This window comes from Leucopleurus acutus (genome assembly GCF_964270905.1).
Source record: "Leucopleurus acutus genome assembly, chromosome: 1".
NCBI classification, from domain to species: domain Eukaryota; kingdom Metazoa; phylum Chordata; class Mammalia; order Artiodactyla; family Delphinidae; genus Leucopleurus; species Leucopleurus acutus.
In genome coordinates this window covers 20,412,176-20,438,935 of record NC_139142.1, presented here as the reverse complement: position 1 = coordinate 20,438,935, position 26,760 = coordinate 20,412,176, and positions in this window count along the sequence as shown.

The following is a 26,760-nucleotide window of genomic DNA, read 5'->3' as shown; positions in this document are numbered from 1 at the left end:
ATTTTTTACCTTTTTCTTTTTTTTGCCACCCCATGAGGCTTTCAGGATCTTGGTTCACAAGCCAGGGGTCAGGCCAAAGCTCCTGCAGTGGGAGCTCTGAGTCCGAACCACTGGACTAACAGAGAACCTCAGACTCCAGGGAATATTCATTGGAGTAAGATCTCATGGAGTTCCTCATATCAGCACCAAGACCTGGCTCTACCCAACAGCCTACAAACTCCAGTGTTGGAAGCCTCAGGCCAAACAACCAGTAAGACAGGAACACAATCTCAATCATTAAAAACAAAAATGAGACAGCAAAAAACTATGTCACAGGTGAAGGAGCAAGGTAAAAACCTACAAGACCAAATAAATGAAGAGGAAATAGGCAATCTATCTGAAAAAGAATTCAGAGTAATGACAATAAAGATTCATCTTCCAGAATCTCAGAAATAGAATGGAGGCACGGATTGATAAAATACAAGAAATGTTTTAAAAAGATCTAAAAGAACTAAAGAACAAGAAACGGAGATGAACAATACAATATCTAAAATGAAAAATTCACTAGAAGGAATCAATAACAGAGTAACTGAGGCAAAAGAACAAATAAGTGAGCTGGCAGGCAAAATGGTGGAAATAACTGCCGAGGAGCAGAATAAAGAAAAAAGAATGAAAAGAATTGAGGACAGTCTCAGAGACCTCTGGGACAACACTAAGCACACCAACATTCGAATTATAGGGGTCTCAGAAGAAGAAGAGAAAAAGAAAGGGTCTGAGAAAATATTTGAAGAGATTATAGTTGAAAACTTCCCTAACATGGGAAAGGAAATAGTCACCCAAGTCCAGGAAGCACAGAGAGTCCCATACAGGATAAACCCTTTGAAAAACACACCAAGACACATATTAATCAAACTAACAAAAATTAAATTCTAAGAACATATATTAAAAGCAGCAAGGGAAAAACAACAAATAACCTTATCGGGATTCCTTTGTATGTTATCAGCTGATTTTTCAGCAGAAACTATGCAGGCCAGAAGGGAGTGGCAGGACGTACTTAAAGTGATGAAAGAAAAACCTACAACCAAGCCAAAGACCCCTCCAGGCCGCGTGGGTCCTGGGGGTATAAGAGGGAGGCCGGGAGATCACGAGAGGCAGGAGGGAGGGGCCCTCTGGGACAAGGAGAGGAGTGGAGGGCATTTTACCTGCTCATTCAGGCCTGGGGAGACTGCTGAGCTGCCAGGCCAGTCCCCTGCCCTCCAAGGCCCCCCTCCTCCCCAGCCACATTGGTCCTGGGGGCATAGGAAGGAGGTGGAGGGGAGAACAGGAGAGGCAGGCAAGGCAAGTGTTCAAATTTCAACTATTTAGTCATCTATATACTCATATTTTCATATTTAAGGTAATATTTTAAAGATAGTGACACTAAATTCACTTTCCTCCTATGTGCTCAAAACTCAACAGTACACAAAGCATCTCTGGCATTCTGCTCTATGAAATAACAGTAATTTTGTAACTGTTTCCATCAACTGCTTATCTATTAGACTCACAGAAAGTAAAGACTACTGCATTCTCAGACTAAAAGAATCAGGAAGAATTTTAAAGTACAATATAATACATTCGTGGCTCTTTAAAATGACCTCATAATAACATTCCTCTCCAGATTCTCTGGCCCTCACTGAATTTTAACATTTCTTAATTTCATTACAGTCCATTTTAGTGTGTTTTTGTCATCTAATTTGTGTTTTCATATATGCTACATTTTTTTTCCTCAACCAAATTATGTTTGGAAGTAGGATATATGTCTTACATAGTCATGCTTTTCCATCCTTCACAGCACTTAGCCTAGTGCATGACACGAGTTGCTTAATTGCTTAATAATTCCCTGAAAATATACTGCTGTTGGGGTTATAAGTTACCTTAGGGATCATGTACACATTATTCATAAAACATTTGAGTGTTTATTCAGCATAGCATTAAGAAATTGGGCTCTGGAGTTACAGAACATGGCTCTGTCATCCTTAGTTGCATGACTTCAGGCAAGTCTCTGAAGGTTTCTGTGTTTACATTTCACATGCTCTAGAAGGAGCATAATTTACCAGTAAGAAGGTTCCATTATTCATATAATATATGTAAGGTTCATAGAACAATAAATATCTCTTGATAAAATACAATAAACATTTTTCTGTGACCATGGTGATGAAGATGATGATGATTATGTCAGGGACTGAGTACATATAGACAAAGTTGTCTTTCTTTAAAGAATTTACTGTCTAGAAGTGAGACTAAAATGGAGACCACAAAAGGTGATGCAATGTCATAAGCTATGGTACAAGACTTTGCAAAATAAAGTAGAAGCCTGGGAGAAGGTTCCCTATGGTTACCTAGGGAAATCAGTAAATGCTCTCAGGTGAGGGTACATTTAAAAGATTCTTTAAAAAGAATAGCACTTTGGTTGGTGGACAGACTGTTAGTCCTTGTACAGTTGGGTAAAATCATTCAACCAGAAGGAACTGTCTGTGCCAAGTATTCAGATTTGGGAGAACATGGGATATTCTGAGATCCAATAGATTAAGTATCACAGGAACATACTTTGAGAAAGGATGTTCTATGAAATTGGACTGAGGTAGGTAACTGACAGGATGATTCTAGTGAAAATAACAAAAACAGTAATAAAAATGACATAGCTATCATGTTTTTCAAAGTGTTTCTTCTTAATGAAGTATAGTTGATTTACAATATTGTGTTAGTTTCAGGTGTCCAGGAAAGTGATTATCTTTTTCAGACTATATTTCATTATAGGTTATTATAAGATATTGAATATAATACCCTGTCCTATACAGTAAATACTTGTTGCTTATCTATTTTATGTATAGTAATTTGTATCTGTTAATTCCATACTCCTAATTTTTCCCTCCCTCCTTCTCCCCTTTGGTAACCATAAGTTTCTTTTCTATGTCTGTCTGTTTCTGTGTTGTATATAGATTCTTTTGTATTATTTTTAGATTCCACATATAAGTGATATCATATATTATTTGTTTTCCTCTGACTTACTTCACTTAGAACAATATTCCCTAGGTCCTTCCCTGTCGTTACACATGGCAATATTTCATTCCTTTTTATGGCTGAGTAGTATTCCATTGTGTGTGTGTGCATATACATGTGTATATATAATACATATATATATATATATTATATATATATATCACATTTTCTTAAGCTGATCATCTGTTGATGGGCACTTGAGTTGTTTCCATGTCTTGGCTACTGTATATAGTGTTGCTATGAACACTGAGGTGCATGTACCTTTTCAAATTAGAGTTTTCACTTTTTTTTCTGGATATATACCTAGGAGTGGGATTGCTGGATCATATGGTAGTTCTATGTTTAATTTTTTGAGGAACTGTTTTCCATGGTGGCTGCACCAATTTACATTCCCAGCAACAGTGTAGGAGGGTCCCTTTTTCTCAAAACCCTCTCCAGTATTTATTATTTGTAGACTTTTTGATGATAGCCATTCTGACCAGTGTGAGGTGATACCTCATTGTGGTTTTGATTTGCATTTCGCTAATAATTAATGATCTTGAGCATATTTTCATGTGCCTTTTGGCCATCTGTACATTTTCTTTGGAAAAATGCTTATTTAGGTCTTCTGCCCATTTTTTGGTTGGGTTGTTTGTTTTTTTTGCTATTGAGTTTTATGAGCTGCTTTTATACTTTGGATATTAACCTCTTTTTTGTTGTGCTGTTTGCAAATATTTTCTCCCATTCCATAGCTTGTCTTTTCATTTTATTGATGGTTTCCTCTGATGTGCAAAAGGTTTTAAGTTTGATTAAGCTCAATTTATTTATTTTACTGACCTTAGAGTTTTTATGCTTCAGTCTCCTTGGAGTGGCTATTCTGAATGTACCTAGATTTTGACTTCCAAAATCCTAGAGCCTCCTGCTTCATATGGGTATCTTGGAAGGCTATAAGAGAGACTTAATATTTCCTTTCTAGGACTTATCACAAACCTGACATTATATCATATTATATTATATTAATTTTACCATTGTATGCCTGCTATGATAACATGTTAAATATAGGTATATGTTAAGAAACATTTAATTGTCTTTATTGTTCACTGTTGAGTCTCCAGAGCATATTAGTTGATCAGTATAATTGTTGAATGAATGAATACATAAATGTGTGGTTGGAAGAGAAACATATCCTTATTTATAAGAATATGGTTTCAGATTCTTGAGATTGCTGTAAAAGAGCGAGGAGTATCAGACCTCCTCAGTTATAATTTAAATGTGCTTCTAATAGAAAAAATATCATATATATTATATATTACATATGCTGATAGCCTTTCGTGAGACTTATGGCCTAAGAACACAACTTTTTATTTCTTTTACTAATTTTTATTGGAGTATAGTTGATTTACAATGTTGTGTTAGTTTCTGCTGTACAGCAAAGTGAATAAGTTTTTATATATATATATATATATATATACACACACACACATATATACACTCTTTTTTAGATTCTTTTCCCATATAGGCCATTACAGAGTATTGAGTAGAGTTCCCTGTACTACACATTAGGCTCTTATCTATTTTATACATAGTAGTGTGTATACGTCAATCCCAGTCCCCCAATGTATCCCTCCCCACTTTTCCCCTTGGTAACCATAAGTTTGTTTTCTACATCTGTGACTCAATTTCTGTTTTGTAAATAAGTTCATTTGTACCATTTTTTTTAGAGTCCATACATAAGCAATATCATACATTTGTCTTTCTCTGTCTGACTTACTTCATTCAGTATGACAATCTCTAGATCCATCCATTTCACTGCAAATGGCATTATTTCATTCTTTTTTTATGGCTGAGTAATTTTCCATTGTTTTTATGTAGCACATCATGTTTATCCATTCATATGTCAATGGACTTTTAGGTTGCTTCCTTATCCTGGCTACTGTAAATAATGCTGCAGTGAACATTGATGGGCATGTATCTTTTTGAAGTATGGTTTTCTCTGGATATATGCCCAGTAGGGGGATTGCTGGGTCATATGGTAGTTCTATTTGTAGTTTTTTAAGGAATCTCCGTACTGTTCTCCATAGTGGCTGTACTAATTTACATTCCCACCAACAGTGCAAGAGGGTTCCCTTTTCTCCATACCCTCTCTAGCATTTATCGCTTGTAGGTTTTTTGATGATGGCCATTCTCACCAGTGTGAGGTGATACCTCATTGTAGTTTTGATTTGCATTTCTCTAATAATTAGTGATGTTGAGCATCTTTTCATGTGTTTGTTGGCCATCTGTATGTCTGTTGGAGAAATGTCTATTTAGATCTATCGCTCATGTTTTAATTGTGTTTTTCTGTTTCTTTGAGTATTGAGCTGCATGAGCAGTTTGTATATTTTGGAGATTAATCCCTTGTTGGTCACTTCGTTTGCAAATATTTTCTCCCATTCTGAGGGTTGTCTTTTCATTTTGTTCATGGTTTCCTTTGCTGTGCAAAAGCTTTTAAGTTTAATTAGGTCTGATTTGTTTATTTTTGTTTTTATTTTCATTACTCTAGGAGGTGTATCAAAAAAGTTATTGCTGTGATTTATGTCAGAGACTATTCTGCCTATGTTTTCCTCTAAGAGTTTTATAGTATCCAACCTTACATTTGGGTCTTTAATCCATTTTGAGTTTATTTTTGTGTATGGTGTTAGGGTGTGTTCTCATTTCATTCTTTTGCATGTGGCTGTCCAGTTTTCCCATCACCACTTATTGAAGACACTGTCTTTTCTCCATTGTATATTCTTGTCTCCTTTGCCATAGATTAGGTGACCATAAGTGTGTGGGTTTATCTCTGGACTTTCTGTCCTTTTCCATTGATGTATAAGTCTGTCTTTGTGCCAGTACCATACTGTTTTGATTACTATAGCTTTGTAGTATAGTCTGAAGTCAGGGAACCTGATTCCTCCAGCTCTTTCTTTCTCAAGATTGCTTTGGTCATTCGGGATCTTTCATGTTTCCATACAAATTGTAAAACTTTTTGTTCTAATTCTGTGAAAAATACTATTGGTAATTTGATAAGGATTGCATTGAATCTATAGATTGCTTTGGGTAGTATAGTCATTTTCAAAATATTGATTCTTCCAATCCAAGAACATGGTATATCTCTCCATCTGTTTGTGTTATCTTCAATTTCTTTCAACAGCATCTTATAGTTTTCTGAGTACAGGTCTTTCGTGGCTTTAAGTTGGTTTATTTTCATAGCTATTTTAATATTTGATGCAGTGGTAAATAGGATTGTTTCCCTAATTTCTCTTTCTGATCTTTTGTTGTTAGTGTATATGAATGTAAGTGATTTCTGTGTATTACTTTTTGTGTCCTGCAACTTTACCAAATTCATTGATGAATTCTAGTAGTTTTCTGGTAGCAGTTTTAGGATTCTCTATGTATAGTATCATGTCATCTGCAAACAGTGACAGTTTTACTTCTTCTTTTTGAATTTTTATTCTTTTTTCTTTCTGATTGCTGTGGCTAGGACTTCCAAAACTATGTTGAATAATAGTGGGGAGAGTGGACATCCTTGTCTTGTTCTTGGTCTTAGAGGAAATGCTTTCAGTTTTTCACTGTTGAGAATGATGTTTTGCTGTGGGTTGTCATATATGGCCTTTATTATGTTGAGGTAGGTTCCCTCTATGCCCCATTTCTGGAGAGTTATTTTTTATCATAAATGGGTGTTGAATTTTGTCAAAAGCTTTTTCTGCATCTATTGAGATGATCATATGATTTTTATTCTTCAGTTTGTTAAGATGGTGTATCACATTGATTGATTTGTGTATATTGAAGAATCCTTGCTTCCCTGGGATAAATCCCACTTGATCATGGTGTATGATCATTTTAATGTGTTGTTGGATTCTGTTTCTAGTACTTTGTTGAGGATTTTTGCATCTGTATTCATCAGTGATATTGGTGTGTAATTTTCTTTTTTTGTAATGTCTTTGTCAGGTTTTGGTATCAGGGCAATGGTGGCCTCCTAGAATGAGTTTGGGAGTGTTCCTTCCTCTCCAATGTTTTTGAAGAGTTTGAGAATGATGGTTGTTAGCTCTTCTCTAAATGTTTGACAGCATTCACCTGTGAAGCCATCTGGTCCTGGACTTTTGCTTGTTGGATGATTTTTAATCACAGTTTCAATTTCATTACCTGTGATTGGTCTGCTTATGTTTTCTATTTCTTTGTGGTTCAGTCTTGGAAGATTGTACTTTTCTAAGAATTTGTCCATTTCTTCCAGGTTGTCCATTTTATTGGCATGTAGTTGCTTATAGTAGTCTCTTATGATCCTATGTATTTCTGCAGTGTCAGTTATAACTTTTTTCATTTCTAATTTTATTGATTTGAGTCCTCTCCCTTTTTTTCTTGATGAGTCTGGCTAAAGTTTTATCAATTTTGTCTATCTTCACAAAGAACCAGCTTTTAGTTTTATTGATCTTTGCTATTGTTTTTCTTCATTTCTATTTTATTTATTTCTGCTGTGATCTTTGATTTCTTTCCTTCTACTAACTTTGGATTCTGTTTGTTCTTCTTTCCCTAGTTGCTTTACATGTAAGGTTAGGTTGTTCAGTTGAGTTGTTTCTTGAGTTGGGATTGTATTTCTATAAAATTCCCTCTTAGAACTGCTTTTGCTGCATCCCATAGGTTTTGGGTTATTGTGTTTTCATTGTCATTTGTTTCTAGGTATTTTTTGACTTCCTCTTTGATTTCTTAAGTGATCTCTTGTTATTTAGTGGCATACTGTTTAGCCTCCACAAGTTTGTGTTTTTTAGTTTTTTTTCCTGAATTGATTTCTAATCTCATAGTGTTGTGGTCAGAAAAGATGCTTGATGTGATTTCAGTTTTCTTAAATTTACTGAGGCTTGATTTGTGACCCAACATGTGATCTACCCTGGAGAATGTTCCATGTATAGCTGAGAAAAAAGTATATTCTACTGCCTTCAGATGGAACGTCCTATAGATATCAATTAAGTCTATCTGGTCTAATGTATCATTTAAGGCTTCTGTGTCCTCATTAATTTTCTTCTGGATTATCTGTCCTTGGTGTAAGTGGGGTGTCCACATTCCCCACTACTATTGTGTTACTGTCGATTTTCCCTTTTATTTTATTTTTATTTATTTTTTGCGGTATGCGGGCCTCTCACTGTTGTGGCCTCTCCCGTTGCGGAGCACAGGCTCAGCAGTCATGGCTCATGGGCCTAGCTGCTCCATGGCATGTGGGATCTTCCCGGACTGTGGCACGAACCCGTGTCCCCTGCATCGGCAGGTGGACTCTCAACCACTACACCACCGGGGAAGCCCTGATTTTCCCTTTTATTGTTGTTAGTGTTTATGTATTGAAGTGCTCCTATGTTGGGTGCATAAATATTTACAATTCTTATATCTTCTTCTTGGATTAATCCCTTGATCATTCTGTAGTGTCCTTCCTTGTCTCTTGTGACAGTCTTTATTTTAAAGTTTATTTTGTTTGATATGAGTATTGCTACTCCAGCTTTCTTTTGATTTCCATTTGCATGGAATATCTTTCTCCATCCCCTCACTTTCAGTCTGTATGTGTCCCTAGGTATGAAGTGAGTCTCTTGTCGACAACATATATAGAGGTCTTGTTTTTGTATCTGTTCAGCCAGTCTGTGTCTCTTGGTTGGAGCGTTTAATCCATTTACATTTAAAGTAATTATCAATATGTTATGTTCTTGTTACCATTTTCTTAATTGTTTTGGGTATCATTTTGTAGGTCTTTTTCTTCTCTTGTGTTTCCTGCCTAGAGAAGTTCTTTCAGCATTTGTAGCAAAGCTGGTCTGGCAGTGCTGAGTTCTAGTAGTTTTTGCTTGTCTAAAAAACTTTTGATTTCTCCGTCAAATCTGAATGAGATCCTTGCTGGGTAGAGTAATCTTGGTTGTAGGTTTTTCCCTTTCATCACTTTAAATATATCCTGCCACTCCCTTCTGGCCTGCAGAGTTTCTGCTGAAATATCTGCTGGTAACCTTATAGGGATTCCCTTGTATGTTATTTCTTGCTTTTCCTTTGCTGCTTTTAGTATTTTTTCTTTGTATTTAATTTTTGTTAGTTTGATTAATATGTGTCTTGGTGTGTTTCTCCTTGCGTTTATCCTGTATGGGACTCTCTGTGCTTCCTGGACTTGATTATTTCCTTTCCCATGTTTGGGAAGTTTTCAACTATAATCTCTTCAGATATTTTCTCAGACCCTTTCTCTTTCTCTTCTTCTTCTGGGACCCCTATAATTTGAATGTTGGTGCATTTAATGTTGTTCCAGAGTTCTCTGAGAACTCTGTCGTCAATTCTTTTCATTCTTTTTTCTTTATTCTGCTCCATGGCAGTTATTTTCAACATTCTGTTTTCCAGCTTGCTTTTCTGTTCTTTTGCCTCAGTTATTCTGCTATTGACTCCTTCTAGTGTATTTTTTATTTCAGTTATTGTATTGTTCATCACTGTTTGTTTGTTCTTTAGTTCTTCTAGGTCCTTGTTAAGGATTTCTTGTACTTTCTCCATTAGGATTTTGGATCATCTTTACTATCATTACTCTGAATTCTTTTTCAGGTACATTGCCTATTTCCTCTTCATTTATTTCATCTTGTGGATTTTTATCTTGCTCCTTCATCTGAATCATATTTCTCTGTCTTCTCATTTTGTATAACTTATTATGTATGAGGTCTCCTTTCTGCAAGCTGCAGGGTCGTAGTTCCTCTTGCTTCTGGTGTCTGCCCCCAGTGGGTGAGGTTGGTCCAGTGGCTTGTGTAGGCTTCCTAGTGGGAGGGACTGGTGCCTGCATTCTGGTGGGTGGTGCTGGAATTTGTCCCTTTGATGGGCAGGGCTGCGTCAGGTGGTGTGATTGGGGTGTCTGTGGGCTTAGTATGACTTTAGGCAGCCTGTCTGCTGATGGGTGGGTTTGTGTTCCTGTCTTGCTTGTTGTTCGGTGTGGGGCATTCAACACTGGACCCTGCAGGCAGTTGGGTGGAGCCAGGTCTTGGAGTTGAGATGGAGACATCCGGGAGAGCTCTTGCCATTTAGTATTCCCTGGGGCCGGGAATTCTCTGGTGTTCCAGAATCCTGGACTAGGCATTCCCACCCCAGAGGCTCAGGTCTGACCTCTGGCCTGGGAATGAATACCCCACAAGACACATGGCCCAGCAAAAAAGGTTGGTGGTGGGGGAAAGAAAGAGGGCAGGAAGAAAACAAATGAAAACAAACAGACCCAAAACCCCCAAGATAAATAGCAAAGACAAAAACAAGCAAATGCTTGATAAGATTTCAATTTTCTTAAATTTACCAAGGCTTGATTTGTCACACAAGGTGTGATTTATCCTGGAGAACGTTCCATGTGCACTTGAGAAGAAAGTGTTTTCTGCTGCTTTCGAATGGAATGTCCTATAAATATCAATTAAGTCTCATGTCTAATGTGTCATTTACATGTCAAAGGCATAAGAGAAACACCAATTCCTTCTAGCTTAACCAGGTACAAAAGGCTCACTTTGATACAGTAGTACAGCCATTAGAGGCCATTGTTCTCTAGATCTCTTGGCAGCCCCCATTAATCAAGGACAGACACCACAGGACCCCACATACAGTGGACAGCCAGCCTGGGATTTCCCCTGAAACTTTTGGGATTACCCTGCAACTTTTGGGCCCCCATGTGTCAGTGGACAGCCACTCCAGGATTACCCCTGCAACTTTCGGGCCCCACATATTAGTGGACAGCCCCCCAACTTTCCATTCCCTGTCTTGTATTTCCTGATATCTCAGCACTCATGGGAATTTCTTTGGTCTCCTGGCTGGCTCTGCCAGTTGTTGGGCTGCACCGTGCAGGCCTATGTTTGCCCAGCTTCAAGACCAAAAAAAGAGTAAGCAACAAAGTCATCAATGTTTTAAAGGATGAGAGAGCTTAAGCATCTGAAGCAAGGTCCTGGAGTGATGCCCCACCACGTATGGTGCATGACGGGCAGGACATGGTGGCAGTCTTTGCTCTATCATTTGTTAACTTAACTACTGGGTGTTCATAAGTTATTTCATTCAATCCTAACAATCCTAACCCAGCGAGGGAGGTACTTGATCTCCATCTTACAGAAAGAAATACTGCTTATTGAGATTGAGTGATATGCTCAGGTTTACACAACTTTGAAGTGATAGACCCCTTTTTGAACCCAAACAATTTGGTTGGGACACAAAGCAAGGATTATTAAATACAATAAAAAGTTTATGCTACTCAGTGCTAAATTATATAGTAATAGGCCATGGGAGGGTTATGATGTGCTGTTTCTGTAATCTTTTCCAACACAAAAGCCTTTTCAAGTTTTTTGAACATCTTACAGCATTACTAATCATTAGAACATACTTTGGGAAAGTTTGAAGTACGAAAGTTTGAAGTTGAAAGTATGAAGTTTAAATGGAATATGTTGCATATATTTCTGTATCAGTAGTTCTAATCAGTGAATGGGAGCCACCCCATCTATTTGAACAGAGAATTCAATATTAAAAAATAACTGGGTATAATGCTGTTAACTAGTAACGGAGAGGGTAAAATGAGAACACTGATATATGTAGATAACAGTTGTGGGAAGCGAGTACTACTACCAAAAAGTCTATGCTACACAGTTCTTAAATAAAATACTTTGCAAAAATTCTGTTAAAAATATCAAGTATTAGAAGTCATTATTTGGGATATTGAATTTGAGTCTTTGCTCAGATCCTTAGATTGGCATCACTTTATGTGATTATAAATCTTGAACATAAAATAATAAAAAAAATACAATTAATGAAATTGAGGATTTTAGGGAGGTTGAAGGTAGAAAGAAAACTTTCCTTCATTTTTCATAGCAGAGAAATACTAAATACTAAATAAAAAATATAAAGTTATCAAGCAAAACTTGTAATTTTCTTAATCAGTTTTCTATAATCATATATTGTCATCAATAAATATCTATTTTTCTCTAGAAATACTTATAAGCTGTCCAATAGTGCCTTTAGTTTTTAACTTTTTTCTTTGGCAAATGAAATGAAATTTAATAATTTTATAATGGCTTGAGAAATATAATCACAATATTACCCAGTATTTCTAATCATTAATATTTCTACTGGCTTTTTTATATGGAAATGCATCTGGAATGATGTTCTCCAACTATAAAAGTTTTAAAACATTTATATATTATTGTCACTGGCCTGTTTTTTTTCTTTGTCTTTGAAGACTTTGTGTTGCTTATATAATTTGTATGGTGAGTATGCATTATTTAATATGCAATACATTTATTTAAAAGACTTCATTTACAAGGTGGGTATTAGATACCAAAAAAAGTAGTCTGTCATGTGTTTTGAGGCTCCATTTGCTAGTGAGAGTGGGCTTTTCCTGTTCTAGCAGGTCTGTTTGTCCAAGGCCCAGGAAGGGGGTCAACCGCTGGCAGCTGCAGCAGACCAGAATTAGGGAGGCACAAACTCTAAGATTCATTCTTCCTTTGACTTCAAACCCTCAACAAAATCTTGCATTGTCAATGATATCAACTCCCAGTTCTTCCTCAGGGCTCTGTCTCTGTCTGCATTTGGAGCTTTCCTCACTGCTCTTGGGTGATTATTAATCCCCAGTCAGTGCCAAGGTCTCTAGATCATCACCTCGTCCCACTGAGGGCCACATTCTGTAAGGAGCTCTCCTCCAACAGTAACATTTGGGTTTGTCTCCATCTATTGTTTGCAGGTTGCTGCAGTGCCCTGATAACATCACACAGGGAACAGTTGAGTGCTGCAACCGGAAATGGTACACACAAACTTTAGGAGAAAGGGTGGCTTTTATACCTGTTCACATCTATGTCTTCTGCCGATGGTGCCTGCCTCGGAGTGGTAGCATGATTAGACCCACTGTTCCCTGATACTCACCATAAGAAAGAAAAAGTTTCAGGACTTTTTAGGAGTTATTCTTTCCTCTTCCTATCCTCAACCCACATCTAGAAATGTCTGTGTTTTACAAAGACAGTGACATGATAATTAAAAACAAAACTAGCATTGGCACTATCCATTATTTCTTTCTTCTGAATCTCTGGGTCACATGTATACTTGGAAGTAGTGTATTACTTGCAAGGCACTAGGGCTTTGGGGTAGAATAAGAAATTCTCCAATCAGGATCAAGTTCAATAAACTTGCTGCAATTAAAATTTTCTGCATCATTGTTGAGATTGACAAATGGACCCACAACATGTCTTCAAAGGCATTAGGGGCAAAATGAGGGTGAACTGACCTCACTAAACTACACCTGACTCCTCCCAGAATTCTACTGAAGGAAAGAAATGTCCTTTTTTTTTTTTTCTTTAAATGTCTAGCTTAGCTGAACTGAGTTAAATACTAGTACTACAGGGATATAGTACATGGACACAGATTTGCCCTCAAGACCCCAATCCGATGGGGCAGACAATCAAAATTAAAATCCGGGGAGATAAGAGCAACAATGAAAGGGAGTCCAGAACCATTGATTAGAGCATCCTAACAAAGACTGGCAGTCAGGGAGTCTTCCCAGAAGAGGTGACATCTCAGTTGAGTCTTAAAGCTTCCCTGGGAATGAGCCAGGTAAAGTCTAATGAAATTCTCAGTGAGGAGATTATGTTTAAACTTCCCAGAAGAATTGTTGCAAATGAAAGTGCTACTTGTTTTCCATTTGGAGCTTTCCTCCTCCCTGAGGCAATTATAGAAGCAAATTTTCCTGCCTAAAAAAGAATCAACAGGGGCTGGCTTGCAACTTCACTGGACCCTTAGAAAACTGGCAGCCATACCTACAGATAGAGGAACTCTCCAAGGACAGGGAAGGAGAGAGAACTGGGCCCTGGGCTGTCTCAAGATGCCTGTTTGTTCCCTGACCAAAAACCAAAAAAAAAAAAAAAAAAAAGCTGAGAGCAAGATTCCATATCAAAGAATCTTTCCCCAGGAGCCTCAGAGATACTGAGTGAAGTTGCTGGGTTATCAGTGCTGTGAAGAAATGGTGTCAGCCGTGACATTTTCTTGCTGGCAGAGACAGAACACCCCTGAGGAAAAGACACTGATCTTAGTTTTGTTTATTCAGTTAGGGGCGATGTCTTGCCAGGTTTTGATAAATGTGTTTAGAAAGCAAAGGGATGAGGTTATTGTGCGGCTTCTGCTTATTGCAATGCTGGTGGTACCTGTCTGAATTTCAGAGTGGGTCCCAAGTGGTGCATAGTTAAAACACAAACCATCAGGTAATAATAACTGTGGCCAATGCTTATTAAGATATGCCTAGCAATGCCCCTCAAACCTTCTTCCTCCATTAGCCAGGCTGGGGTGTATTTGTATAGGATTTTTAAAAGATACCTTGTTCCCTGTAATAGCTGGTCACTGATGTATGAAATTCCTTTGAGTGAGATAAACTTTTAATTCTGCAAGCTGCAGCTGAGGCTCAAAATGCAAATAGCCCTATGGAGATAAAGCTTTTGATTTTAATACTTTGCTGTGAGTGAATTTAATGAAATCTTCTAAGAGCAAATTTTTAAATGTGTATGGGGACTGGGGTGCTTATGTGTTTGTGTGTATATGGTACGAGAGAGAAAAAGGAGAACGAGAGGGATAGAGAGATTGAGAAAGACTGAGAGACAAACCCGTTGCCACAGTGGAAAGGTGACAGGTGGAAAGATGAAGAGGGGTGTACTGGGAGAAAAGACTAAGATTTTTGGATAGACAGGTGCCATGGTGCCATTCTGCTTTTAAAAATGACATAATGCTTAAAAAATAATAAACTAACAAGTATGTAAATAACCCACTTATCCCTGGGGTTTCTTGGAGGGAAAGGGGAAGATTTCGTGGACAAATGAGGCTGTTGGCTGTGCTTATATCCCTCTTCAGCACCACTAACTCACCAACCTGGGAGGCCTACAGGACCCTCACTTCTGGAGGAGCCTTGATGGTAAACTGAAGTTTACGAAGAGGGTGAGGTGAGACCATGGAGGTCCTTACAAGTGGAGATAACAAGACAGCAGCAAATGCCAAGAAGGGCCATCTGGCTCACTTAAAAATGAAACTCCCCTGAAGCCAGTCCTGTGAAATGCCTTTTCTGACATCTTTAAGTGGGTGGGCTGCTGAAACAGGGAGGTTTCATGAAAATTGTTCTGGCACTAGTCTCAGGAAAACCTAGAATTAAATCTAGGTGCTGCCACCTGTTATTTGTGTGATCTTGAGCCTGTTACTTAAAGAATGTGAAGCTTAGATAGTTTGAAATAGAGGTAATACTATCTAGATCATACTATTTGTTATGATACTCTGTGAAGCACTTCACAAAGGAAGAAATGAGTCTAATTATTTTGATATCATCGTCAGACAAAACTCATTAGAAAATGTCCACGGACTTCCAGCAATGCTTCTGCTGTGTGCCACTGGGTAGAAGCATAGCAAAAGTACGAACTGGTTATTTTGTTTGAAAAGTGAGTATTGAAGCTCTGCTCTCCTGGGAAGTAGCAGAGTGGAGGCTATAAAAGCTGGTACTCTTTCTTTCCTTTTTTTTTTTTTTTGAAACATCTTTATTGGGGTATAATTGCTTTACAATGGTGTGTTACTTTCTGCTTTATAACAAAGTGAATCAGTTATACATATACATATGTTCCCATATCTCTTCCCTCTTGCATCTCCCTCCCTCCCTCCCACCCTCCCTATTCCACCCCTCCAGGCGGTCACAAAGTACTGAGCTGATCTCCCTGTGCTATGCGGCTGCTTCCCACTAGCTATCTACCTTATGTTTGGTAGTGTATATATGTCCATGCCTCTCTCTCGCTTTGTCACAGCTCATGCTTCTCCCTCCCCATATCCTCAAGTCCATTCTCAGGTAGGTCTGTGTCTTTATTCCTGTCTCACCCCTAGGTTCTTCATGACATTTTTTTTTCTTAAATTCCATATATATGTGTTAGCATACAGTATTTCTTTCTCTTTCTGACTTACTTCACTCTGTATGACAGACTCTAGGTCCACCCACCTCACTACAAATAACTCAATTTCGTTTCTCTTTAGAGCTGAGTAATATTCCATTGTATATATGTGCCACATCTTCTTTATCCATTCATCCAATGATGGGCACTTAGGTTGTTTCCATCTCTGGGCTATTGTAAATAGAGCTGCAATGAACATTTTGGTACACGACTCTTTTTGAATTATGGTTTTCTCAGGGTATATGCCCAGTAGTGGGATTGCTGGGTCATATGGTAGTTCTATTTGTAGTTTTTTAAGGAACCTCCATACTGTTCTCCATAGTGGCTGTACCAATTCACATTCCCACCAGCAGTGCAGGAGTGTTCTCTTTTCTCCACACCCTCTCCAGCATTTATTGTTTCTAGATTTTTTGATGATGCCCATTCTGACTGGTGTGAGGTGATACTTCATTGTAGTTTTGATTTGCATTTCTCTAATGATTAATGATGTTGAGCATTCTTTCATGTGTTTGTTGGCAGTCTGTACATCTTCTTTGGAGAAACGTCTATTTAGGTCTTCTGCCCATTTTTGGATTGGGTTGTTTGTTTTTTTGTTATTGAGCTGCATGAGCTACTTGTAAATTTTGGAAATTAATCCTTTGTCAGTTGCTTCATTTGCAAATATTTTCTCCCATTCTGAGGGTTGTCTTTTGGTCTTGTTTATGGTTTCCTTTGCTGTGCAAAAGTTTGAAGTTTCATTAGGTCCCATTTGTTTTTATTTCCATTTCTCTAGGAGGTGGGTCAAAAAGAATCTTCCTGTGATTTATGTCATAGAGTGTTCTGCCTATGTTTTCCTCTAAGAGTTTGATAGTTTCTTGTCTTACATTTAGGTCTTTAATCCATTTAGAGCTTATTTTTGTGTATGGTGTTAGGGAGTGATCTAATATCATACTTTTACATGTACCTGTCCAGTTTTCCCAGCACCACTTACTGAAGAGGCTGTCCTTTCTCCACTGTACATTCCTGCCTCCTTTATCAAAGATAAGGTGACCATATATGTGTGGGTTTATCTCTGGGCTTTCTATCCTGTTCCATTCATCTATCTTTCTGTTTTTGTGCCAGTACCATACTGTCTTGATTACTGTAGCTTTGTAGTATAGGCTGAAGTCAGGGAGCCTGATTCCTCCAGCTCTGTTTATCGTTCTCAAGATTGCTTTGGCTATTCGGGGTTTTTTGTGTTTCCATACAAATTGTGAAATTTTTTGTTCTAGTTCTGTGAAAAATGCCAGTGGTAGTTTGATAAGGATTGCATTGAATCTGTAGATTGCTTTGGGTAGTAGAGTCATTTTCACAATGTTGATTCTTCCAATCCAAGAACATGGTATATCTCTCCATCTATTTGTATCATCTTTAATTTCTTTCATCAGTGTCTTATAATTTTCTGCATACAGGTCTTTTGTCTCCTTAGGTAGGTTTATTCCTAGATATTTTATTCTTTTTGTTGCAATGGTAAATGGGAGTGTTTTCTTGATTTCACTTTCAGATTTTTCATCATTAGTGTATAGGAATGCCAGAGATTTCTGTGCATTAATTTTGTATCCTGCTACCTTACCAAATTCATTGATTAGCTCCAGTAGTTTTCTGGTAGCATCTTTAGGATTCTCTATGTATACTATCATGTCATCTGCAAACAGTGACAGCTTTACTTCTTCTTTTCCGATTTGGATTCATTTCCTTTTCTTCTCTGATTGCTGTGGCTAAAACTTCCAAACCTATGTTGGATAAGAGTGGTGAGAGTGGGCAACCTTGTCTTGTTTCTGATCTTAGTGGATATGCTTTCAGTGTTTCACCATTGAGGATGATGTTGGCTGTGGGTTTGTCATATATGGCCTTTATTATGTTGAGGAAAGTTCCCTCTATGCCTACTTTCTGCAGCATTTTTATCATAAATGGGTGTTGAATTTTGTCAAAACCTTTCTCTGCATCTATTGAGATGATCATATGGTTTTTCTCCTTCAATTTGTTAATATGGTTTATCATATTGATAGATTTGCGTATACTGAAGAATCCTTGCATTCCTGGAATAAATCCCACTTGATCACAGTGTATGATCCTTTTAATGTGCTGTTGGATTCTGTTTGCTAGTATTTTGTTGAGGATTTTTGCATCTACGTTCATCAGTGATATTGGCCTGTAGTTTTCTTTCTTTGTGACATCCTTGTCTGGTTTTGGTATCAAGGTGATGGTGGCCTCATAGAATGAATTTGGGAGTGTTCCTCCCTCTGCTATATTTTGGAGAGTTTGAGAAGGATAGGTGTTAGCTCTTCTCTAAATGTTTGATAGAATTCGCCTGTGAAGCCATCTGGTCCTGGGCTTTTCTTCGTTGGAAGATTTTTAATCACAGTCTCATTTTCAGTGCTTGTGATTGGTCTGTTCATATGTTCTATTTCTTCCTGGTTCAGTCTCAGAAGGTTGTGCTTTTCTAAGAATTTGTCATTTCTTCCAGGTTGTCCATTTTATTGGCATAGAGTTGCTTGTAGTAATCTCTCATGATCTTTTGTATTTCTGCAGTGTCAGTTGATACTTCTCCTTTTTCATTTCTAATTCTATTGATGTGAGTCTTCTCCCTTTTTTTCTTGATGAGTCTGGCTAATGGTTTATCTATTTTGTTTATCTTCTCAAAGAACCAGCTTTTAGTTTTCTTGATCTTTGTTATTGTTTCATTTCTTTTTCATTTATTTCTGATCTGAGTTTTATGATTTCTTTCCTTCTGCTAACTCTGGGGTTTTTTTGTTCTTTTTTCTCTAATTGCTTTAAGTGCAAGGTTAGGTTGTTTATTCGAGATTTTTCCTGTTTCTTAAGGTGGGCTTGTATTGCTATAAACTTCCCTCTTAGAACTGCTTTTTCTGCATCCCATAGGTTTTGGGTTGTCGTGTCTCCATTGTCATTTGTTTCTAGGTACTTTTTGATTTTCTCTTTGATTTCTTCAGTGATCACTTCGTTATTAAGTAGTGTATTGTTTAGCCTCCATGTGTTTGTATTTTTTACAGATCTTTTCCTGTAATTGATATCTAGTCTCATGGCGTTGTGGTCGGAAAAGATATTTGATAAAATTTCAAATTTCTTAAATTTACCAAGGCTTGATTTGTGACCCAAGATATGATCTATCCTGGAGAATGTTCCATGAGCACTTGAGAAAAATGTGTATTCTGTTGTTTTTGGATGGAGTGTCCTATAAATATCAATTAAGTCCATCTTGTTTAATGTATCATTTAAAGCTTGTGTTTCCTTATTTATTTTCATTTTGGATGATATGTCCATTGGTGAAAGTGGGGTGTTAACGTCCCCTACTATGAATGTATTACTGTTGATTTCCCCTTTTATGGCTGTTAGTATTTGCCTTATGTATTGAGGTGCTCCTATGTTGGGTGCATAAATATTTACAATTGTTATATCTTATTCTTGGATCGATCCCTTGATCATTATGTAGTGTCCTTCTTTGTCTCTTCTAGTAGTCTTTATTTTAAAGTCTATTTTTTGTCTGATATGAGAATTCCTACTCCAGCTTTCTTTTGGTTGCCATTGGCATGGAATATCTTTTTCCATCCCCTTACTTTCAGTCTGTATGTGTCTCTAGGTCTGAAGTGGGTCTCTCATAGACAGCATATATATGGGTCTTGTTTTTGTATCCATTCAGCCAATCTGTGTCTTTTGGTGGGAGCATTTAGTCCATTTACATTTAAGGTAGTTATCAGTGTGTGTGTTCCTATTACCATTGTCTTAATTGTTTTGGGTTTGTTATTGTAGGTATTTTCCTTCTCTTGTTTCTTGCCTAGAGAAATTCGTTTAGCATTTGTTGTAAAGCTGGTTTGATGGTGCTGTACTCTCTCAGCTTTTGCTTGTCTGTAAAGGTTTTAATTTCTCCATCAAATCTGAATGATATCCTTGCTGGGTAGAGTAATCTTGGTTGCAGGTTTTTCTCCTTCATCACTTTCAGTATGTCCTGCCACTCCCTTCTGGCTTGCAGAGTTTCTGCTGAGAGATCAGCTGTTAACCTTATGGGGATTCCCTTGTGTGTTATTTCTTGCTTTTCCCTTGCAGCTTTTTTTTTTTTTTTTTTTTTTTTGCGGTACGCGGGCCTCTCACTGTTGTGGCCTCTCCCATTGCAGAGCACAGGCTCCGGACGCGCAGGCTCAGCGGCCATGGCTCACGGGCCCAGCCGCTCCGCGGCATGTGGGATCTTCCCGGACTGGGGCACGAACCCGTGTCTCCTGCATCGGCAGGCGGACTCTCAACCACTGCGCCACCAGGGAAGCCCCCCTTGCAGCTTTTAATATGCTTTCTTTGTATTATGTGTCTTGGCGTGTTTCTCCTTGGATTTATCCTGTATGGGACTCTCTGTGCTTCCTGGACTTGATTAACTATTTCCTTTCCCATATTAGGGAAGTTTTCAACTATCATCTCTTCAAATACTTTCTCAGTCCCTTTCTTTTTCTCTTCTCCTGGAACCCCTATAATTTGAATGTTGGTGCATTGAATGTTGTCCCAGAGGTCTCTGAGACTGTCCTCAGTTCTTTTCATTCTTTTTTCTTTATTCTGCTCTGCAGTAGTTATTTCCACTATTTTATCTTCCAGGTCACTTATCCATTCTTCTGCCTCAGTTATGCTGCTATTGAATCCATCTAGAGTATTTTTCACTTCATTTATTGTGTTGTTCATCATTGTTTCATCTTTAGTTCTTCTAGGTCCTTGTTAAATGTTTCTTGCATTTTGTCTATTCTATTTCCAAGATTTTGGATCATCTTTACTATCATTATTCTGAATTCTTTTTCAGGTAGACTGCCTATTTCCTCTTCATTTGTTTGATCTGGTGGGTTTTTATCTTGCTCCTTCATCTGATGTGTGTTTTTCTGTCTTCTCATTTTGCTTATCTTACTGTGTTTGGGGTCTCCTTTTTGCAGGCTGCAGGTTTGTAGTTCCTGTTGATTTTGGTGTCTGTCCCCAGTGGCTAAAGTTGGTTCAGTGGGTTGTGTAGGCTTCCTGGTGGAGGGGACTAGTGCCTGTGTTCTGGTGGATGAGGCTGGATCTCGTCTCTCTGGTGGGCAGTTCCATGTCTGGTGGTGTGTTTTGGGCTTTCTGTGGCCTTATTATGATTTTAGACAGCCTCTCTGCTATAGGGTGAGGTTGTGTTCCTGTTTTGCGAGTTGTTTGGCATAGGGTGTCCAGCACTGTAGCTTTCTGGTCGTTGAGTGAAGCTGGGTGCTGGTGTTGAGATGAAGATCTCCTGGAGATTTTCGCCGTTTGATATTATGTGGAGCTGGGAGGTCTCTTGTTGACCAGTGTCCTGAAGTTGGTTGTCCCACCTCAGAGGCACAGCACTGACTCCTGGCTGCAGCACCAAGAGTCGTTCATCCACACGGCTCAGAATAAAAGGGAGAAAAAGTAGAGAGAGAATTAGTAGAAGTAGAAAGAAAGGAAGGAAGGAAGGAAGAAAGAAAGGAGGGAAGGAAGGAAGAAAGAAAGGAAGGAAGGAAGGAAGAAAGAAAGGAGGGAAGGAAGGAAAAAAGAAAGAAAGAAGATAAAGTAAAATAAAGTAAAATATAATAAAGTTATTAAATTAAAAAATAATTATTAAAGAAACAACAAAAAAAAAAGGATGGATAGAACCTTAGGACAAATGGTGGAAGCAAAGCTATACAGACAAAATCTGATATAGAAGCATAGACATACACACTCACAAAAAGAGGAAAAGGGGAAAAAAATCATAAATCTTGCTCTCAAAGTCCACCTCCTCAATTTGGGATGATTCGTTGTCTAAAGGAGGGAAGGAAGGAAGGAAGGAAAGAAAGAAGATAAAATAATTAAAATTAATTATTAAGAAAAAAACGGACAGATAGAACCCTAGGACAAATGGTGGAAGCAAAGCTATACAGACAAAATCTCACACAGAAGCATACACATACATATTCACAAAAGGAGGAAAAGAAGAAAAAATCATAAATCTTGTTCTCAAAGCCCACCTCCTCAATTTGGGATGATTCGTTGTCTATTCATGTATTCCACAGATGCAGGGTACATCAAGTTGATTGTGGAGTTTTAATCTGCTGCTTCTGAGGCTGCTGGGAGAGATTTCCCTTTCTCTTCTTGGTTCTCACAGCTCCCAGGGGCTCAGCTTTGGATTTGGCCCCGACTCTGCGTGTAGGTCGCCGGAGGGCATCTGTTTTTTGCTCAGACAGGACGGGGTTAAAGGAGCCCCTGATTCGGGGGCTCTGGCTCACTCAGGCCGGGGGGAGGGAGGGGCGTGGAGTGCAGGGCGAGCCTGCGGCAGCAGAGGCTGGCGTGACGTTGCACCAGCCTGAGGCCCGCCGTGCTTTCTCCCGGGGAAGTTGTCCCTGGATCCCGGGAACCTGGCAGTGGCGGGCTGCACAGGATCCCCAGAAGAGGGGTGTGGAGAGTGACCTGTGCTCGCACACAGGCCCCTTGGTGGCAGCAGCAGCAGCCTTAGTGTCTCCCGCCCGTCTCTGGGGTCCGCATAAAAGCTGGTACTCTTGAGTCAGATGTGCTGGTTCAAGTCCTGATACCACCACCACCCTAAATTACTTAACTTTTCTATGACCTGTTTTTCTTTTAAACATAGAAATGCTTACTAATAGTACCTCCCTCATAGAATTATTGTGAAGATTAAGTGAAATGGTACTTGTAGCTGGCATAGAATGAGCACAATTATTACTACTGCTGAGCTTTAGGTCCTGTTGCTTCTTAGGAGTAAACTGCAAAAAAAATTATATTAAAAGATAAAGTGTCCAGTAACAAGGGCTCCATAGCCAGGAAGACCTGTGTTCATAGATGGTTGTTTACAGTCTCTAATGCTTCAGGATATGGGAGGTGAAGGAACCTGTCAGGATGCAAAGAAGTGAGATAAGAAGGGGAAGGGAAGGCAACCAACGAGTGGAGAATTATCAACTAGGTACCACTATGGGCAGCTAAAGCTTAATCCCACCGGGGGAGTTATGGGGGTCTGTGTAAAACAGACTCGAGATGGGCAAGGGAGCTGGGAGATGTGTACATGAACTCCTGTGAGCCTTTGTTCAAGGGCTGTTCCTGGAGTTATTAATTCCCCTGCTCTTACAGCCTATCAAGTAGGTGGCAAAGCTGGTTCCAAAGGCCTGAGAGAATCCTCAGGCAACCAAAGGCAAGTGATAACTGTTGGAAGCTGGGCACAGCACAGGGCACTGAAGCTAGCAGAGATGGAATGTGGGCAGGTAGCGTCTGCCACATATAGGATTCATTCCTCTTCTCCCCCAAGATGGCAAACGCTTAAAATCTTATCAAGCAATTTAATTTATCATTTAATTTAATTTTATCAAGGAATTTAATCTGTTTGGACAAATATTTGTAATGAATTTGCAATTTTAGAGGACACGCCACTTGTAAGCATCTGTTTCTTTTTATCTAGTAAAATCGTATCTATTTCCCTCACATTGGAGGAAGTGAGAAACAAATTTCAGGGTGTTTAGTTAAGGCAGTGGATTCCAGTGTGATGCGCACCTACGGCTCTAGAAATACACAGAAACAGTGGAATTTAAATTCTTTCCTAATCACTTTATAATTAGACCCACCTTGTGTACTTTTCTTGGTGGTTGCATAGTGCAGTCTTTGTATTTGCTTGTTTACATACAGTACAGGTATTTCTACAGTATTATAGGGCATCCTGATTGATCGTTAGGTAGACCGACCACGGGAGAGAATGTCTTGTTTTTAATGCTGAAATTTATAGAATATTATTTATTATATAACTAACAAACACCAAACTTCAGTAAAGGAGAAATGGGAATAAGTGTAAATGTGTTAATTTTCTTTATTTTTTATAATAGGAAATCAACAGCTACCGATTAAGATTGAAATGTGTGAAAACCCATATGCAAACACTGTACCAAACCAAAAACAATGACCCCATAAATTTAACATTTTTACGTTTGACTTTTCATTTTAGAGCAGTGAACAGTAAGTAGCCCATGAGACAAATCCGTTCTGCCACTTTTTTTTTTTTTTTTTGTAAATAAAGACTCACTGAAACACATTTACACCCATTCTTTTATATATTGTCTATGGTGCTACAGCGTCAATCGCATAGTTGTGATAGAGATTGGATGTGGCTTGGAAAACTGAATATAATTACTCTCTGGTCCTAAAATATCCCTCCTCAACTTCTGTTGAGGAAGAATATTTTAGGAAGTACTGTACTGATCAGAAAAGTCTGTTATTCTCCTCTCAACACTCTACTTTCAATAATTCTGGTCTCCAAATGTGTGGGATTTTGCCCCCATCCCCAGCAATTCTCCCACACAGCTGCATGTTCTACAATTTAACTCAGTTCTGCCACTACGTACCTGGAAATAGCATCTGATCCCACAGGTTAAAGCCTCAGTTCCATAAGAATGCTTCCACACTACTTTGGACAACTGAAGTACAGATTATCACCTGGGTTTTGACCAGCTATAAAAGACAAATTCCCAGGACTCCTCGGGTTCGATAACTTGTTAGAGCGGCTCACAGAACTGAAGAAAATGGTTAACTTACTAGATCACCAGTTACAACTCAGGAACAGCCAGATGGAAGAGATATACAGGGCAAGATATGTGGGAGTGGCGTAGAGTTTCTGTGCCGTCCCTGGTCCTGCCCTCCCAGCACTTCCACATGTTCACCATCCTGGAAGGTTGATGTAGGTTAGTGAAGGTTTACCAACTTCTGACCACCATAGTTCGGGGATTTCTATGTAGGCTTTATTTTATAGGCATGACTGATTATATCATTGGCCTTAATGGCTAATTCAACCTCTAGAACCTGTCCCCTGCCCAGAGGTCTGAAGGTGGGGCTGGAAGTTCCAACCCTCTAATGATGTGATTGGTTCCCCTGGCAACCAGCCCATCCCAGGCTTTCCAAATATCACCTCATTAACATAAAGTCAGGGGAGGTTGAAAGGAAGTTGTTATGAATAACGAAAGACATTCCTTTCACTTTTTTGTCTCTGGAGCTGTCAGGAACCAGGCGCAAAAAGTATAACAAAAGATGCCTCTGTAGCTCTTATCACTATATTAGGATATTACAAGGGTTTTTAGGAGCTGTGTGCCACAAATGGGAATGAAGACCAAATATATATTTCTTATTATAAATCATAATATGACAGTTACATATGAAGTGTTATGAAACTGACAATCTAGTTTCATTTCAGCTACATTTTTATTTTGTTATGATTAAATAAAAATATGCTTTCAATATAAATAGAAATATGAAATTTTAAAAAGATACATTGGAATTATACATTAGATCTGCCTGTATTTAAAAAATGAGTGTATATGGTTTTATCAGACATCAGATTGGGTTTGGATCCACCATACCAGGTCGTTTTGTTTTTCTGGAAGTAACAACTTCTATGAAGCTGGTGGCCAAGCTACCCTAAGTATTGTTGGGACAGAAAAACTCTCCTCATAGCTGATCATATATTTACTTCCTTTCTCTTTTTCAGTGAGTTTGAAAACTATTTTCGAAGTGTGAGGGAATAAAATTCAGAATTTTCCTAATTTCAAACCCTGATTATGGACTCTGTCGAGCCTAATCCTTCTCAAAAGGCCCACTGAATTCTGTCCATAAAATAATGTTGCCTGGCCTTTTTTTTTTTTTTTAGGAGACAGGGAAAACCTCTTTCAGTTGATTTTTGTACAGTCCCTTATTGAAACTCAGATAAACTTGAGACCCTATGCGAATTTATTATAGTTTTGAATGCCACATCATATAGTTGAAAATGGGAAAATTATATTTAAAAAATTTTAAGCTAAATGAAACACCTGTACTTATTTTCCAAACTCTTGTTTCTTTTCTTCATTCAGTCATCCTTCTATATAGATTTAGATATTGGAAATACTATGTTATATATGAGTATAAAATAGATAATAAGTAAAACAAATACTTTGCAGCAACTAAGTGATTTTTCCTAATTAGAAAGGAAATAGTAGCTGAAATGCCTAATCATATTTAAAACAATTTTTAAAACTTTGTTACTGTACCTATATAACAAGTGCTATATAATGTTGAAGGGTGGTAGACTACACCACCCCTAAGTATGACACTTTAACATAAGGATTATTTTGAGCTAAAGACACTTGAAATAGAGCAGATACAAAAAAGGACACTCTGCCTTCCCTGTATAGGGAGAAAACTTTCTAGTCACCAGAGATAGAGTCAAAGCTGAGAAAAGTCTGTACAAACAGACCTTGTTAAAATAACTTATCTTCCTTTAGCCTCCCCATGCATTTTACTTTTCCACAATTGCCACTTTGTTCAACCAACTAGGTAAGCATTTAGGTTTTGCCACTTCCTTTGGTATCCATTTACCTATGGGAGCTCCCATGTACATGTAAAAATCTGTATGCTTTTCTCCTGCTAATCTATCTTACCTCAATTTAATTCTCAGACCATAAGAGAGTAAAGGTAAATTTTTGCCTTGCCTACAGTGTTCTGTATTCTTCGTGGTTGAAAAATGAAATCGTTAATTAATGCAAGTAGATTAAAAATGAAAACTTGGACTTAATACATATCCCTTAATTTTCAAATACACTAAAGCACAGTGCAAGCAATTTAGAATAGATTTACACTTGAACGTTCTTTCAGTAATTATCAAAATTACATAAAAATTATTTTAAGGTGAACAACTCCTTTCATCCTTAAGATATTAAATCAAGGTTTTCCCAAAAGTACTTGAGATGAGAAATGAGACATAGAAATTGATAAATGGTTTCCTACTACTGACACTATTTTATGTGTATACTGACACTATTTTATGTGTATATTTAAG